The sequence below is a fragment of the Dromiciops gliroides genome, chromosome 4 (assembly GCF_019393635.1).
Source record: "Dromiciops gliroides isolate mDroGli1 chromosome 4, mDroGli1.pri, whole genome shotgun sequence".
NCBI classification, from domain to species: domain Eukaryota; kingdom Metazoa; phylum Chordata; class Mammalia; order Microbiotheria; family Microbiotheriidae; genus Dromiciops; species Dromiciops gliroides.
The window spans coordinates 235,797,680-235,811,278 of record NC_057864.1 but is presented as its reverse complement, the minus strand read 5'-3'; the positions used below and the strand labels follow the sequence as shown (position 1 = coordinate 235,811,278).

At 39.1% G+C, this 13,599-nt stretch overlaps 1 pseudogene; it reads left to right on the top strand.

Annotated features, from left to right (window-relative positions):
• Positions 1 to 11,959: 11,959 nt before the first annotated feature.
• Positions 11,960 to 13,599, top strand: part of LOC122752982 — a 48,682-nt pseudogene continuing 47,042 nt past the window's right edge.

The following is a 13,599-nucleotide window of genomic DNA, read 5'->3' as shown; positions in this document are numbered from 1 at the left end:
TGGATCTTTTTTCCAGGTCAGCTGTTTTTCCAAGGAGATATTTCACATTTCCCTCTATTTTTTCATTCATGTGGATTTGATTTATTGTGTCTTGATTTCTCATAAAGTCTTTAGCTTACAAAAAACAAAACAAAAAAACAACAACAAAACCAACCAAAAAACCCCAACAAAAAATAGTCATTAGCTTCCATTTGTTCAATCCTAATTCATAAGCAATTATTTTCTTCAGAGAGCTTTTGTATCTCCTTTTCCATGTGGCCAATTTGGCTTTTCAAGCTGTTGACTTTTTTTTCATGACTTTCCTGCCTCACTCTCATTTCTCTTTCCATTTTGTCCTCTAGCTCTCTTATCCTAAGTCCTTTTTGAGTGCTTCTATGGCCTGAGACCAATTCATATTTTTCTTGGAAGCTTTGGATGTTGGAGCCCTGACATTGCTCTCCTTTTCTGAGGGTACACCTTGATCTTCCTTGTCACCAAAGAAACTTTCTATGGTCCACATAGTTTTCTGTCTATTTCTTCTTCTTCTTCTTTTTTTTTGGTGGGGCAATGTGGGTTAAGTGACTTGCCCAGAGTCACACAACTAGCTAGTGTCAAGTGTTTGAGGTCAGATTTGAACTCAGGTCCTCCTGAATCCAGGGCCAGTGCTTTATCCACTGCACCACCTAGCTGCCCCCTCTGTCTATTTCTTGACTTTTAACTCCTTCTTAAAATGGGGCACTGCTTCTAGGATGTACTGTCTCAAACTTCATGGGGTCCGAGGTGGTACGATTTAAGGAGAGGCGGGTTCTCCACTCACCTGGCCTTTGCTCTGATCTGTAAATAACCCCAGGCCTACTTCCTCTTTAACCCAGAAACAAAATTCTGTTTCACTGTGGTTGCTACCTCAGGTGAGCCTGTGCACCTCCCCCACCTGGGCTGCCACCACTCAAGACTGCTTCGTGCTTCCTAGCATGGGTAAGAAAAATGAGTTCTGCCTCAGTGCCAGCAGAGACCCCTGTAATCTCCCCCCAGTCAACTGCTCAGCCTTCTCACCAGACTGTGAGCTTAGTTCCAGAAGACACCAGTGCTGCTGCTGATTCAGGGGCTTCAGGGGTCTCTTTCTCTGGTGCTGCCAGCCTGGGGCTGGATCTCCACTAGTGGCCATAGTGCTGTGCTTTTCTCTCATCCAGGTACCACAGACCTTTCCTGCTGACCTTCTAAGCTGTCTTTGGCTGGAAAATGTTCTCACCCTGTCCTTCTGTGGGTTCTGCTGCTCCAGGAACTGTCTTATGGCATTATTTGGAGGTTTTTGGTGTGATCACGTGGTGAGTTCCCAAAAGATTCTTGGTTCTCTATATGTCTGAGAAATGAGGCCTTTATCGGAGATATTTGTTTCAAAAATTCTTTCCCAGCTTTCTGTTTCCCTTATAATCTGGGTTACATTAATTTTTTGTGTGAAAACTTTTTAATTTTATATAATCAAAATAATCCATTTTCTTTTACCCTCTATATCTTTTCTGTGTCTAGTGAGATAATCATATGATTTCTGTTGGTTTCATTATTGATATGGTCAATTGTGCTGATAATTTTCCTAATATTGAACCAGCCCTGCATTCCTGGTATAAATCCCACCTGATCATAGTGTATAATCCTTGTGATGTATTGATATAATCTTTTTGTCAGTATTTTATTTAAAATTTTTGCATCAATATTCATTAGGGAGATTGGTCTAACATTTTCTTTCTCAGTTTTGGCTCTTCCTGGTTTGGATATCAATACCATATTTGTCTCATAAAAGGAATTTAGAAGGACTCCACTTATTTTCTCAAATAATTGGTATAGTATTGGGATTAATTGTTCTTCAAATGTTTGGTAGAATTCACTTGTGATTCCATCTGGTCCTGGAGATTTTTTTTTTAAGGAAGTTCATTGATGGCTTGCTTAATTTCTTTTTCTAAAACTGGGTTATTTAAGTATTTTGTTTCTTCTTCTGTTAATCTGGGTAATTTATATATTTCTAGATATTCATCCATTTCATTTAGATTGTCAAATTTATTGGTATATAATTGGACAAAATAGTTCCTAATAATTGTCTTATTTTCTCTTCATTGGTGGTTTCACCCCTTTCATTTTTGATACTAGTAATTCTTTCCTTTTTTAATCAAATTAACCAATGATTTATCTATTTTATTGTTTTTTTTTTCATAAAACCAGTTTCTAGTTTTTTTCTTACTTTCAGTTTTATTAATCTCTCCTTTGATTTTCAGGATTTCCAATTTGGTGTTTAGTTGGGGATTTTTAATTTGTTCATTTTCTAGTTTTTTTAGTTGCATGCCCAATTTGTTGATCTGCTTTTTCACTATTTTATTGATGTAAGCAGTTAGAGATATAAATTTTCCTCTAAGTATCACTTTGGCTACATCCCATAAATTTTGATATGTTGTCTCATCATTGTAATTTTCTTTAATGAAATCATCTATTGTTTCTATGATTTGTTGTTTGACCCACTTGTTTTTTAGGATCAGATTATTTAATTTCCAATTGATTTTTAACCTCTCTTTCAATTGTCCATTATTGAATGTAATTTTTATTACATCATAATCTGAAAAGGATGTGTTTACTATTTCTGCATTTATGCATCTGGTTGTAAGGTTTTTATACACTAATATGTAGTCAATTTTTCTGTAGGTCCCATATACTGCTGAGAAGAAGGTATATTCCTTTCTGTTCCCATTCGATTTTCTTCAGAAATCTATCATATCTAACATTTCCTGAACTTTCTTGTTTATGTTTTTATTAGATTTTTCTGGTTCTGAGAGAGGAAGTTTAAGGTCCTCAAGTAGGATAGCTTTATTATCTACTTCCTCCTGTAACTTACTCAACTTCTCCCTCAAAATTTAGATGCTATACCATTTGGTGCTGACAGAGCAAAATTTAGACTCCTTGTTTACAGAGCTAAAGTCCAGCAAGCTAGCTTCACCTTGACCCTGGCAGGACAACAATCTTTTTCAATCACTGTTTGAATGATCCCACCCTCTGGGCTAATCACACAATTCACCAGATGTTCTCTAGTCAAAGACAAACACTGGACAAAGTTGGAATGTCCTGAACTGAATCAAACCTGTCCCATGCTTGCTGCCCCCTCATTGTTAGGGCTATAATTCACTAAGCAGTCACTAGTATAAATATTGAGATCTCCCCACACTACCTGGGGTCCCCCCGACTAGGGGTGGGGCCCCACCACATGTGTCTATAGCTCCACCTTGCTTGCAAGACTTTTTCCTCACTTAGAAAATAAACTTTCTCTCCGATTCCTGACACCTGTCTCTGGCCTATTTTGTGTTGGCCATACATAGGTTAGAGAGGTTCTGGAAAAACTTCAGTTGACAGTGCATATATGTTAAGTATTGATATGACTTCATTGTCTATGGTACCTTTCAGCAAGATATAGTTTCCTTCTTTATCTCTTTTAACTAGATCTTTTTTTGCTTTTATTTGTCTGAAATCATGATTGCTATCTTTGCTTTCTTTGCTTCAGCTGAAGCATAATAGATTCTGTTCCCCTACATGTACCCTGTATGTATCTCTCTGCTTCAAATGTGTTTCTTGTAAACAACATATTGTAGGATTTTGGTTTTTTATCCATTCTGCTATCTGCTTCTTTTTAATGGGTGAGTTCATCCCATTCACATTTACAGTTATGATGACTGTTTGTTTCTCTCCATGTTGCTTATTCCACCACCCCCCCTTACCCCTGATCCTTTCCCTCCTCACAAGTGTTTTACTTATGATCACAACCTTCCCCAATATCCTCTCCCTTGTATCAGTTCCCTCCTCCCCTTTCTATTATCCCCATCACTTTTTAAACTTCTTTATAGGGTAAGATAGATTTCTACATCTAACTGAGTGCGTTTGTTATTCCCTCTTTAAGCCAGCTTTGATGAGAGTAAGGTTTAATCTTTTCCCACCACCCCTCATCTTCCCCTTTATTATAGTTCTTTCATGCCTTTTTTTTGTGTGTGTGGGACAATTTACCCCATTCGGTTTCCTCCCTCCTTCATCCATTCAATTTCTTTCTTACTCCTTTATTTTGTTTTTTGGGGTGTCATACCATCAATGTCACCTTATAACCATACCCTCTGTTTACATATACTCTTTCTCATTATTCTTATAATAAAGTTGTTAAGATTTACAAATATTATCATCCCTTCAATATCACCTTATGAGCACATCCTCTCTCTACATATACTCCTTCTCATTGCTCTTATAAAAAAGTTGTTAAGACTTGCAAATATTATCTTATATAGAAATATAAAAAGTTTAACCTTATTGAATTTCTTACAGTTTTTCTTCTTTCTTTTTTACCTTTTTGTGTTTCTCTTCAGTCTTGTATTTGGAGGTCAAATTTTTTATTCAAGTCTGGCCTTTTAATAAAAAAATGCTTGAAAGTCCTCTATTTCATTAAATGTCATTTTCCCCCAGAAAGAGCATATTCAATTTTGCTGGGTAGGTCATTCTTGGTTGTAAACCTAACTCCTTTGCCTTCCAGTATATCATATTCCAAGCCCTGTGATTCTTTAATGAACAAGCTGCCAAATCCAGTGTAATTCTGATTGTAGCTCCGTAGTATTTGAATTGTTTCTTTCTGGCTGCTTGCAATACTTTTTTGGTGATCTGTGAGCTTTGAAATTTGGCTATGATGTTCTAGGGAGTTTTCATTTTGGGATCTCTTTCAAGCAGTGATCAGTGTATTCTTTCAATTTCTATTTTGCTCTCTGCTTCTGATATCAGGGCAGTTTTCTTTGATAATTTCTTGAAAGATATTGTCCAGGCTTTTCTTTTTTTGATCATGGCTTTCAGGTAGTCCAATTATTCTTATATTTTCTCTCCTGGGTCTATTTTCTAGGTCAGTTGTTTTTCCAATGAGAAATTTCACATTTTCTTCTATTTTTTCAAACTTTAAAAATTTTGTTTTATTGTATCTTGATGTCTCATAGAGTTACTAGTTTCCATTTGTTCAATTCTAATTTTTAAAGAATTATTTTCTTCAACAACCTTTTGTACTGCCTTTTCCATTTGGCTAAATCTGTTTTTTAGGGAGTTACTTTCCTCAGTAAATTTTTGTATTTCTTTTTCATGGTTCTCTTGCATTACTTTTATTTCTTTCCCCAATTTTTCTTCTACTTCTCTAATTTGATTTTTAAATACTGTTTAAGCTCTTCCAGGAATTCTTTTTGGGCCAGAGACAAATTTACATTTTTTTTTCTTTGAAGCTTCACCTGTAGCCATTTTGTTACTATTGTCCTCCTCTATGTTTATGGCTTGATTTTCTCTATCACCATAGTAACTGTCAGTAGTCAAGCTTTTTTTGGTTTTGTTTTGTTTTGGGTTTTTTTGCTCATTTTTGTGCCTTGATGTTTTTATGAGAGAGCTGGGCTCTATTCCTTCACTGTTCCAAGTTTTTGTGCTGAGGCTCTGAGTCTTACTGGTGGACTTTAGGGCTTAGCTGCTTGCTTCCTCTGTAGAGTAAGCTTCCCTTCTTATTGGTATTGAGGGGCTAGTCCTCCCTTTTGGCCTCCCCTGGGTGTGGGCTGACCTCTAGTGGTGTGTCCTGGTGCTGAGCTGCAAAAGTTAACAAAATCTTCCTGGTACCTGGCTCTGGAGGAGTGATCTTGTTGTTGTTATGACCCAATGGTGGTACCTTGATGCTGTGTTGCTCTGTTAGGAGAGCCTTTCTGTTAGCAGGCCCTAGAAGGGCAATTTTGTTGCACATCTCCTGAGGGTTGGGGCTCCCTGCTGCTGGTTTGCCCTGGAAATAGTCTCTCTGCTGGGAGGTCCCGGGGTGGCAACTTACTGTCTTGGGTGGGGCTTCAAAGCTGGTCAGCAGTGGGGTCAAAGCATCCTGGGTGGTCTATATTAGCTGTAGGGTACCTGGTGTGGGTCCTTACTATGCTGCCCAGACTGCTCACCTACCTAGGGGGCTGCTGGTTTGCAGGAGGGCAGAGCCTCATTGGTGATTTGCCCCAGGCTCCGAGCCCTGATTCAGGTTCCCTGCTATGATCTTAGAAACTGCTGTTGCTGCTCTTGGATCTCACTTCCTTCCCACCCAGGTAAGACAAACCTTTCCTGCCAGGCTGGGAGGATTCTTCCCTGCTCCAGGAATGATTCAGATGCAGTTTTATATTGGTTTGGAGGGGAAATTTGGGAGAGATCCAGAGGGATTTTTCCTCACTCCACCATCTTGGCACCAGAAGTCTGAAGTAAACATTTACACTTGGTTCTGACCTTTACATTTCATTGTCTCTGTCTTTGTCACTTATGACCTTCAACTTTACTAAAGTCTAAACAATTCACACTGTAAAAAAAAATTATTATTCACTAGCTAATCTAATCTGGAAAAATGATATAATTTGATTTATGAAAAATTATGAGTATATAAAAAATGATAAGTTTAGGAAAATTACAATTGGGTCATAAGTCCTGCCGCGGTCGCCATTAAAATGTGAAAATATTTTATTAACTGGCCTAATTTGGGGGGACTAATTTGATTGGGGTACTTAATCTGGGACTGTTGACTAACTGGCTATCTGACTGCTATTAACTTAGCATGGGCTGTTTAAAAAGTTCCACCACACTGCTCCACTCCCAAATTGATAAGCAAAATATTAAGAAACCTCTTAACTAAATAATCAAAGCAGAGTTTATTTATGAGATACTATTTAAAATTAAGAATACAGGGAAATAAAATGTACAACCTGACTGCGTTGCAGTGCATCTCTTTCCACTGTGTCTCTTTCCCACCTGCTGTGCCTCAAACTCTTTTAATACAATAAGGGCCTTAGCTGCCTCCGGCCTCAGGGTACATTACACTTTACTCTAACTCTGAGCCCCTTTTACTTTGTAAATCCCCCTGCTTCTAACTTTCCTCTCCTTACTGCCACTGCTGAACCCCTGTGTTTCTCTCTCACTGACCTTCTGTCTGTCTGCTCTGTCAGTCTGCCCTCTGCCGCCTTTGCCACCCCTCTAATCTTGTCTGCCTCTCTTAATCTTATCCACTGGCCTTTCCTCCTTGCTCCTAGTCCTGTGTTACCGTTCGTCTCGTCCCCCCGTCTCCTTGTCCGAACCTCTTCTCAGCCTCTCTCAGCCTCTCTCGTCTGTCCTTGTCCCCCCTCCTGAGTCTGACCCCCAGGTCTATATATACCTTTTCTTCTCTCCACTCAAATCTCAGGGCTTCCTGTGCCCACACACCAAGCTAATCCGCCAGCCAGGGCTGCGGCTGGTGGCGGGGGGCGGGGGGGGGGGTGGTGGTGCTCGAGCATCCCGTGTCTCAGCACAGGCTATCCGGGATCTTTCAGATAGCTTCGCTCAAGTCAGAGGGAGCTGGGGGCTTTTTTACCCCCAGCTGTCTGACCTGGTATCTTGTACAGCCCACGGGGCTTTTTGGCTCAGCTGAAGCAGAGGAGGAGGGGCACTAGCCCCTCCCACACAGAAGAGACCCTGAGGGCCTAAGGCTTTCCAATCTCAGCCCAAAGGTAGGGTCCCCAAATCAAAATAAATTTCCACAACACCCTCATAGACCTAAAATCTAAGGGAAATGGAATGCCTCTGGAGATAATAACTTCCCTCTCACTAGAAGTCTTCACACAAACTTTGGATGACTATGTTAAGGCTAAAATTCTAGCTAGTCTGTCTAAAATATCTAATGAGTGGTCGCCAATAAATTATAAGCTTTAGCAAGAGTTAGACTTTTAAGCATTTATTAAGGAGAATAAGAATTTGGTAAAGAGAGAGAGATAGGCCTAGATTCCTATCTATTAAAAGGGAGAGCACATTTCTTCCTCTGCTCTCCACCTGAGTCCCCAGGAAAAGCCCCAGTCTCCCCGCTTCTTCCTCCCACAAGCAAACATCACTTCCTGATGTCAAAGAAAAGACTCCTGGTCTTGCCCTCAAAGACCTTCACTTCATGGCGAAGCTTTTCTATAGTAAGTCTCCAGTAGGTGGCGTCATTCTAATCATTACAGTCCCCCCTTTGTTTCCTCAAGAAACAGGGCGTTTCCTTGATGAAACAGTCAAAAATAACAGAATATAATAACCTATGCTAACTAACAATATGTTAATAACAATATAGAAAAGGAAGAGAGGAAAGTTTTGTCCAGAGGGACAATTTTTTGTCTTCATGAACCAACACTTTGACATCGGTCTTGCAAAGGGAGGGCCTCTGCAGAAAGTACATGTTACAGATGGTGTATATTATAACACAAAGAGAAAAGAGAAAAAAACAACAACAACAACAAAACAATACTGTTCATTTAAAGTCTTTGAAAGTCTTTTCTCAGATGTCTTCTAAGTGTAGTCATGGAATGGAAGTCTTTTCAGGGGTTGATGTGTGGATGCTGGTAATCAGCAAGGAAAATTTCCTACAAAATTGAGCTTAACACAACTTTAAAATAGCTTTGTCAATAATCAAATCAAACTACAGTTCTCAAAAACCTGTCTAAGTGAATTCAGAATCTTAGTTGCTACACATGAAACATGTAATAAAACAAAAATTGAAACATTCTTTAAAATTAATATTACTATAGTCCCCCCTTGTGGAGGGTAAATTGAGAAGACAATTGCTGTGATATTAATTTTTTAAAATAATTTTTATCTTTGTTTCATCACTTTTTGCATCATCTGCCTAATTATCCTCATGCCATTATGAGAAATGTACCTTGACTCAGAATATAATATACAATTATGCAACAATTTCAAATACCTTTTTTTTACTTAGTATACAATTACTTTTGTGAAAAATCGAAACATATTTAAATACAAGTTAAAGCACAACACAATCTCAAAGAAAACTTTTTTTTTTTTGAAAAAAGAAAACTTTTACAAATGTTCCCCTCTTTTTTTGGGGGGGGAATATGCTTATCAAAAATAATACTTCTGGGGCAGCTAGATGGTGCAGTGGATAGAGCACCGGCCCTGGATTCAGGAGTACCTGAGTTCAAATCCGACCTCAGACACTTAACACTTACTAGCTGTGTGACCCTGGGCAAGTCACCTTAACCCCAATTGCCTCACTAAAAAAAAAAAAAATACTTCTAGAATCAATTTACACTTGCAATGGCAACCAATTTACCAGGGAAATGCTTTAAAGAGTTTGATCAAATTATCAGTTGAGAGTAAAAAAAAATAAAAACAAACAACTCAGAATATGGGAGCACAATACTCCCAGAATTAACATTGTATTATGAAATCAAAACCATCTTGCAATGTTTCAAAATTAGATGAATGAATAGAAGAAAATACACATGGAACAATAAAAGACAATGAAATTCAAACTAGGGAAATCTAAATGAATATGAACTTAACATTAATAAGAGTATTACAAAATATAAACTTGATCACATGACTATAAAAGTTTTTAGCAATATTCTCCTTGTTTTAAAAACTAAGTATAAAACACAATCTCAAAAGCATGAAAATCTCTATGAAAATAAATCCATACCATTAATTTCAAAATGTAGATGTAATAGCATAGAAATCCTATGTAACGTCCGAACTGATAATATCACTCTGAGTAAATTTAGAACACTTTTGATTCCGATATCTAAAATCCCCAATACTCATATCAATACCTTGCTGCTTACTTCTACATTTCTGTAAAATATATACCCTTTCATGGCAAAAGAAGTGGAGTCTTGACCTATGTTGATGATTGTCATTCTTATTCAGCTTAAGTTTTTCTTCTTTAACCCCTCTATATTGTCTGTCAGTCCTTTCATAATACAAATGCTTTAGAAGGTTACTAATTAAACACAAAAGCAGATTAGCAAAATTATGAACAAAACGAGCATATCTGGAATTTAAAGGGTTTTCTAAGGTTGAGTCAGAAGCACATCCAGGCCAGGGAAGGGCTGACCCTGAAGCTACAAATGCAGGTAGAGAAAGTTGCGCATGAGCATTAGATCTCTGGACTTCCTGGTCAGGGGAAGCAATGGGCTTGGCCAAGGGAGGGGTAGAAGGTGGGGTCTGGAGAGGAGGGGAGGGACCAGGGCAATTTGAATCAGACTTGATTTTGAACTCAGGCCTGAATTCCTCTTCCCCCACTTTGCCTCCAGGTGCTAGGGGATTAAAAACTTCTAGAGGGTGGGTCGTTGCCTCCAGGCACGCAAAATTAGAGCAACAATTAGTGTTAGAACTTGGAAAAGCTGCAGGAATCTCTTCAGGTTTCTCTGAAAAAGCATGGCTAGGAGAGGGGGGGATATTTATATTCCCTTGTGTGAATACCTTGCTGGCTCCTCCAACAAAAACAAAAAGAAAAATAGAAAATCCATAAAAACAAAGGATTAACATGATCTTATCTCCCATTTGTCTGGTTAAACAGACTAAAATAAAAAATAGGGTAATTAGGGAGTTCAAAAGGTCCATTTGAAAAAAATGTAAAGGGAAAACACCCAGCAATTCAGCAGTACTTTGGATTTAAAGGGACAGGGTAGGGGAAATTTCTTACCCAACTGGAAGATCAGAAGAGAGAGGTTCAGCTTTCCTCTTTGTGGTCAGCCATCTGTTAAGGCTAAAATTCTAGCTAGTCTGTCTAAAATATCTAATGAGTGGTCACCAATAAATCATAAGCTTTAGCAAGAGTTAGACTTTTAAGCATTTATTAAGGAGAATAAGAATTTGGTAAAGAGAGAAAGAAAGGCCTAGATTCCTATCTATTAAAAGGGAGAGCACATTTCTTGCTCTGCTCTCCACCCGAGTCCCCAGGAAAAGCCCCAGTCAAAGTGCCAGTCTCCCCCGTTCTTCCTCCCACAAGCAAACATCACTTCCTGACGCCAAAGAAAAGACTCCTGGTCTTGCCCTCAAAGACCTTCACTTCATGGTGAAGTTTTTCTATAGTAAGTCTCCAGTAGGTGTCGTCATTCCAATCATTACAACTACTTGTCCAGTAATGAAGTTGTGTAATTTTTTAAAGGACCAGGTGGCTCCTGAGGTTCCTTCCAACTGTGAGATTCTTTGATCTAAAACCTGGGAGAAATGGGAGAAATCCAATGTATTTCCTTTATCCTCTGATGAAGGGTTAAATTTTGGGTGTGATTATAAGAGAATGCTGAAATAAAGGAAAATAATTTGTGCTTACCCACATAGGTTGCAGAACAAAAAGGAGGCATTAAAGTTGCTGATAAACCGCTGCATTATAGTTTATATGGGAGATCTCTGAGAATCTTCAGCATAAGAAAAAGGACTATTAATATTATGTCAACTGGGGAGTAATGCTTAGTAAAGAGAAGAAACGATAGTTTGTACAAAGGTATAAAAATTGGAGCTATTTAGGGGAATTCTGTGGTCTCTCTATTGGGCTACTTGCAGGCATGTACACATATATGCATGCTGGCTACTGCTTGTGACAATCAATAAATACACTAGAGAAATGTTTGCCTCTTGATTTTTACATCCCAACAGTTACAAACCTGCCTGCAGTTTCCAATTATATTAGACATGTTAACTGAAAACTTACTAATACTAATAATGTTAATAATATTCTGACTCCATTTTTAGACAGCTTTATACTTTTCAAAGCCTTTACTCAAGAATTGCCACACAACATGACTCGCATTTTATGACAAAACACGGAGAAATGACGTGAAAAAAATTAGGGAGAGGAAGAGTGATAGAAGGAGAAAGAGGAAAGAGGAAGACGCAGTAGTGGTTGCCATGCCTTTAATCAGTAAAGACAGGCGGCCTATTATCTGCTCCACCTTTGATCAATAGACTCTCACCCTGCACACGCTCAGTATTGTCATGCGGATTTAGGAGTAAGGATACAGGCAAGGGCTGGGGAGCAGGGAATTGGGTGCTTGTACGAACTAAGGAAGTTAAACTCTCTAAACTCAAGGAGACCATATCATTGGAGAGACCTCTGAGAGATTAAGTTTGGAAGCCCAGAGGCCTCTGGGAAATGTAGTCCAGAGACGTTGGCGCACGCGCACTACTTTCCAGAGCCTGCAGACGTGTTGGCCGTTCCAGTCCCGGCAGCGGAATCGACTACACGGAATCGATAGCGCCTGTGAGGTGAGTCCGTGTTAGCGGACTCAGCGGTCCAGTCTGTTTGGTTCCCACAGGCCATCCCGCCCCCGCCTCCTGTCACTGCGGCCATCCTGGCCGGATGGGAAGACCCGGGGAGGGGCTTGAATCCTCACTTTTTGATGTAAAGTTGGGGGGGGGCGGGGAGGGGGTGTTCCACGGTCACCATGGTAACAGCTTTTGCCCGTGACGTCTTTCCTTGGCAGGGCAGGGAGGAGGAGGAGATGCACCGGAGTAGAGGGGTTTGAGGGAGAAGCTCTGTAAGACCCTCCTGTCATCCCCAATGAGAGGTCGGTCATTAGCGATACATTATCTCCCCATTATCTCACAAAGGTGAGAAAATGTTCCGAGAAGCCAGTTTTTTGTGTGTGTGTGTTGTTGTTTTTTTTTTTTTGGAAAGCTGCTTCTCTCTGATAAGGAATTATCCATCCATGACCCAACAGGTAGTCCTTCCCCCCACCCCCTCCTACCTCCCCGCCCATCTCTTTCATTTGTGGCAGGTGAATTTTTTTTATTTGAAAGCAGCTGAGAAACAAGAACTCTCTACTGCCTGCCATTCAATATGACAACTGCCAATAGAATATAAGTTTCTTGAAGGCAGAGACTTTTCATTTTTGTCGGGAAACAAAAAGTAGCTTGGGAAGGGTGACTGGGCCGCTGAGCGCTATGTGCCAGGCACTGTGCTAAGCCTGGCGATGGAAAGAAAGGCAAAAAACAGCCTCTGCTATCCAGGAGTTCACACAGTCAAATGGGGGAAGGCAACCAGCAAACGACTCTGTACAACTGAGCTGTGTACAGGATAAATGGGAACAGAGAGAAATCACTAGAATTGAGGATCAGGAAAAGGTTTCCTATATATTAAATAATGATAGCAAACTGTTGAGATAGGGCACACTCTGTGCCAGACACTTTACAATTATATCTCATTTGATCTTGCCAGGCAGGTGCTGTTATCCTCATTTAGGAGATGAGGAAACTGAGGCAAAAGCAATTTAAGTATATTAGATAAAAGTATGCTTCCATATGTGCAAACATAACCTGCTTGTAAATGTTTATTAAATAAAATAAGATGGATGTAGAAATGTTATAAATGTACATATGTATGCACATATACACATGTGTATATATAGATACATGCGTATGTAGCTATACAGCTAGAGAGATTATATAGAAATATGGGCATGTAAAATCAGTCAAGTCAAGAAAGTAGTGCAGAATTTAGATACAAAATCATATAAATAAGCAAGCACAGGTTCTATAAAGATATTTGTAGATGTTATCTATGGGAATCCTTGAGAATACTGGATAACATATTTAAAATGAAGTTACTAAAAAATTGTGCTGATGAGTGAAGGTCCCAAACTAGGTTAATTTTCCTATCTAAACAAACCTCATATTTGCCCCCTGCATAGATATGTTTGTTTGTTTTAATTTAAATCTCTTCCTGCTTGTTCTCCATAAGAAGCATTTTATTTCCTGTCTCCATGCTTTTGAATAACTGGTTCTCCATATTTGCTCTTTCCTCATCTCCACCTAATAGAATTC